This window comes from Halyomorpha halys, unplaced genomic scaffold (assembly GCF_000696795.3).
Source record: "Halyomorpha halys isolate HHAL.00 unplaced genomic scaffold, Hhal_1.1 Scaffold159.1, whole genome shotgun sequence".
NCBI lineage: Eukaryota > Metazoa > Arthropoda > Insecta > Hemiptera > Pentatomidae > Halyomorpha > Halyomorpha halys.
Window position 1 is genome coordinate 367918 of NW_027109188.1, and position 5646 is coordinate 373563.

The following is a 5646-nucleotide window of genomic DNA, read 5'->3' on the forward strand; positions in this document are numbered from 1 at the left end:
CTCAATGTTCCATATGTTGCCGATTTGGCCAGAACCAGATACCGTTCCTTCCATAATAAACTTCTCAACCACCCAAATCCACTTGTTTCAAACCTGGCTTCTCCTTCATCACCTAATAATCCTCCTAGGCGTCTGACAAGAAGATGGCCTCGAGATCTTCTCCTCTAGAAATGTTATTGGAGTTCTATCAGAGGGTAGATTCTCCACATGTTTTTATCATGTCACTATGTCACCTACAGCAAATTTACTGGTTGTATATATGTGTATACAGTTGTAAATAACAATAAATAAATTATTAAAAAAAAATCCTAATATTAAGAACTATTAAAAAAAATCATTAAAGGCGCTTCAGAGAAAGATTTTTCAAAAACTCCTTTTATGTATATTTATGTACTGAAAGGCTATTCAATTAAGTCCTGGATAATTTAACTATAATTTTTGTTAATTTAACTAAAATAACCAAGAGAAGGAAATAACCAAATAAGATACCTCAAAACGTGTATTTCCGTAGAAAACTGGAATTTGAAATTTTTCACGGAATACTTTCCTTTACTAGATACTTCATATATAAGTAAGTGATCGTAAATAAGTAACTTAATATCGTAAGTAACTTTTATGAAAGTTTCAGAACAATTGATAATTTTGGGAAGGAACAACTCAATGGTGATACTTAAAAATTAATTTCAGTAAGAAGGTCCTGTGCCATCTTTTTTAAGACGGCTCGAAGGATTATCAGGGATTGTTAAGGATGCGAGATTAAGAACTAATGGGTTAGGATGGGTTAGTACTTTGGAATAATAGCACGAATATCTATTTGGGGCTAAATCTGCAACGAAAGGGATGTTAAGGTCTTAACGGATGAGTTTATTTGAGACGTAATAGGGAGTATCAAGGATTTTACGGTGGATTTTGGATTGTAAGGATTAGATACCGGAGGAATTCAATGGTTTGGTGAAGCCCTAGCTCAATTGTTTATGTCAAAATTATTCTGATTGTCAGAGTATATAATAGTTTTTTGTAGTAAAAAGGGTTTGTTTATTTTTTTTTCTTACCTCCTGAAACAAAGAAATAAGCATTTACAAATATATACAATAGAAAAATGATATGTTCATATACCGGCTATTTCATTTTCTTGTTTTGCCATGATGGCATTATAAGAATGGTTGCCGGGTCCGCTGAAGGCAGTGTCAACAATGATGTTTGCCTAGATGCTCACTAGGAATAGGGAGGGACTATTCCTGTAATGTTATAGCTTCGGCGGTACATATACTAAATTGGGTTTGTTTAAAGTTTAAGTGTTTGTCAAGTAGGTGTTGTAGTTATCGAAATCTACGAGAAGGTTCTTGTCAGTCTAATATGGGGATTCCAAGTAAGTCTCTTGTCAAGATCGTAAGTAGCAAATCTGTTCAGCAGGTGTTAGTGGGATATTTAAAAATGATATAGTAGAGCAGGAGAATAGAGGTTTACGATGCATGCTGATACTCCAATTTTGACACCATTCTTCGATGGATGTTATTTGTGTCCGTAGAGTTTGTGATGCAGAAGTATCATCATTGTTGACAGACATTGCACATGTGTCATCAGCGTATGTTGTTAGGACTGTGTTAAGATGGGTTGGGATATCACCTGTATAATCAGTAACAGAATGGACCGAAGATAATACCTTGAGGAACACCGGCGGACTGAGAAAAGAGAGATGAGTAGGCCAGGTTGTGATTCACTTTAAAGGTAATCAAAGTGGTAGGGATGGATTAAAAGGAAATATCTAGGGGGAAGGAATTGAAGAAGTTTATAGAGCAGTGTTTTTTCTAATAAGAATTTGTGTGTGAACCACAAATAAAGCTATAATTGACTACTTCAATGCTATAAATACTTAAGAGAATAAATAATACCGAATGAGAATTTATTTTATATATATAAAGTTAATACTTAATATTATTAAGAGTTTTATAGGCAAATGTTATTTTTTACTAAGTTACTAAACGAAAAATAGCGTGATTTATTTCAAAAACATCTTTTTTGGATATAATATCCTTTTGAAACTGAGCTGACCTACGTAATTTAAAAATATGAAATGTTACATACCGAAAGTCTCTTTTAAACATCCTTTTCCAAAAAAATTAGCAAGCTTACCTGAAAAAATAAATAAATAATATAGAAAACTACTAAAGAACTAAGAAAATTGTATATGCATACTTACATATAAACGAAGATAGATTTTATAATGAAAGAGATGCGAAATATGTAACTATGTAAGAGTAAAACGTAGGCAATTGTAATAATGAATTAAATTACTAATTATAGAAGCTTTTTATAATGAAATAGATGGGATATGATAATTTTATAACGGAATTCCCCGTTGAGTAAAGTGAACCACAAACATGTAATAAAATAAAAGAAATTGGAAAACATAAAATCATCAAGCACAATATATTTGAAAAGTCAAAGGAAGGGTTTTGTGTGGTAAATTTTAATAACTTCACACACAATATAAATTAGCCTACCACAAATACAATAAATTCGTTACGTCCCACCTTCTCTTTGTTATGTAATGTTTTAACTATTTATTTATACATATATATTATTAAAATAAATAAATTTAGAAAGCCACAGACTATTATTCTATAACTGTATCACATTGCTTACGTTTACAGAGGAGAACTTGGAACAGACTTCAGCCTATAAATATTGAAGCATCAGTGCCTCATTGGGTTAATAGAGATGAACCTTGAAATAACCCTCATTTTGTTTTCTATTTGTCTTTATTTAACATTTATCTAGATTATAATTACACTCTGAATAATTAATCATCGTATCTCTAAGAATTTTTATTAATATTTCATGTTTAGAAGTTTACTACTAGTTTGTTTTTAATATATAAAGTAAATAATTTTAAATAAAAAAGTAATTTTCTTAAGAAACGATACGCGATGTTAGGTTTGTGTTAAATAAAACACTATCCGGGTTGAGGCGATCTGTTATGCAGAAACTAATCGATATCTTCTATTCGATTCCAGGTCAGCTAACTCAACTCTCACCTCCCAGTCAACAAAAGCTATCAACTTGAATCCGAAACAAAACTTTTGCACAAATTGAACATAAAAATAATGTAAGTTTATGTAAATTGTTTAATAATTCATAGAGATGTAAACTGTTACTTATACAATATATTTCAAAAAAAGTCATATGCTTTCTACCCAGCCCACAGTTATCAATAATATGATCATAACTATTTAGTATACTTTACATTTTTATGAATATTGTTACTTACTATATTATATTATTTTCTAAAAGCTAGATCGATATTACGTATTCTATTTTCAGTAATAAAATGTTATTAAAACAATTTTTAAGTTTCATTCATTTATTTTATTCTATTTTATACAAGAAATACATATATTTTATTTTTATTATATTTATTTATTGAAATTTACTGTTGTAAATTTCAAGAAACATTACAAATTAATTTTTTTATACATAATATATATCAAGTAAATGTATGTTAGCTTACAATGGTATGATAAATACATGTGTAAAAACTACCCATTGATAGTATTATAATAAGAGTTGTACATTATTAATTAATTATAGTAATTAATTATTATAACATTAAGGCCTCAGGCACTTCGAAGGATTGTCTGGAATGGTAGAGGAAGCAAAATCAGAAACTAGTGAGTTTGGGAGGAGAGGGAGTTTATAATGGAAGGAGTGATACCTGGTTTGGGCTAGATCGGTTACATATGGAACGTTTAGGTCTTTATGGATGATTTTATTGGTAACAAAACAGGGAAGATTAAGGATTTTAGATTTTAAGCATTGTTTATGAGAGGAATTCAAAGGCTTACTTGAGTCCCAAGCTTAACACCGCATATCCAGATAGGCATTACTATAGACATGTTGATTATTCTTTTGTAATGGAGTGGAAGTTTAGGTCGTTTGTCTAGTAAGTGTTGTATTAGTCAGAATCGTGCGGTCTCTTTATTCTTGTGTGAGTTTCTGAGTCAGTCGTTTGTCCAAATGTAGTCCTAGGCAGTGTATATGTTCGGCAGGGGTAAGAGGAAGATTATTTGAGGATACTGCAGTCGGTAGGTTTACGACGAAGAGTATGATGGTCAAGGGCTGTGATATGGGATTGGAGGGTTTGGGATGCTATTAAAGGGTTATTATAACTACGAGCACATATGTGTCATCGGTATACTTCGTGAGGATAGTGTTAGGATTGGTAGGGATTTCACCTGTTTGATGGGACTGAGAACACTATCTTGAGGAATACCAGTAGACTGAGATATGAGATATGAATAGGAACCATTTTGTAATAAAATATAATAAAAGAATTATTGCCAATTTTCCAAGCCCATTTTGAGTAAATTGGCCCTTTATTCGAATAAAAGAATTCTGCTCGAACTTCATTCAAATTTGACACGATAAAATACATTTATAATATTCTGTATTCAAATAAAATAGTAAATTTCTTCTCCACTTTTATTTGTTTTTTTTTATTTTCAAATCCTCTTTATTGATATATAATTACAATTACAAATATATGATAATACAGAGTATATATACAAATTACATACTGACTTTGTTTGCCGTATGGCAGTATAAGTTGAGTTACAGGGTCCACTGAAGGCGGTTTCACATTGGTAACATACTAGTTGGGGGCTTGCATAGAATGGAGAGGGACCATTCCGGCTGGTGGTGGTGGTGTGATGACTTCAAGCTACTTTTATTTGTAATAAACTGAAAATAAATTAACTTAAAGAGTAAACTACAATATACGAGTAGTTTAAACATTATGATTTTTTTTTTTTTTGTGGGAGGTTTAGGAAGGTAATATTTAGCTTTAAAATATTGAAAATATAATAAAAAAAATTGAAAACGTAATGAATTTATTATTATTAGGATTGATAGGGATTTCAGCTGTTCAGACTGTATATATGATGGGACTGAGAACACTATCTTGAGGAATACCAGTAGACTGAGATATGAGGTATGAATAGGAACCATTGTGGCTTATATTAATAATCTTTCAGTGAGAAAAAAGTTCTAAAATTTAACAACTGAAATATCGATTACATTTTATTCTGTCGACTTTATTTCTACTTGACTTTAAAACAGAACACCTGCATATTAAGTTAATAATGTTTAATTACATTAATTTATCTTGTTGTGGTGTGATTTAAATAAGTTTATTATAAAGCTGATTATTTTTATAAACATTAGTTAAACTCCCAGAAAATATAAAACACCTGTTAAATTATTCTATTATTATTGTAATTCAGTCTTTTGCTAATCAATAAAAAGTAAATACGACAATTTTTTATGTTACTTATATAAAGATATTATAAACACCTTTTTGTTACTGCTACTTTTGGGTTAATGTAGTGTTAGATTATGCCATTTGTTTAATATACCAAAATGTCGTTTTACCAAGCATTACAGCTTAAATTAATAAATTCACCTCTACTCTAATCACTGCTTGATTTAATTCAATAGATTTTATATCATGTTTTATGGCTAGCATTTTAATACAACAAATGAAATTCCAGATCGAAAATACATTAAAAAAATGTACTTTTAAACTGATTCAAAAACGGTACAAACATATGATAAATCATTGAAAATTATACCTAACATTAAAGTAAA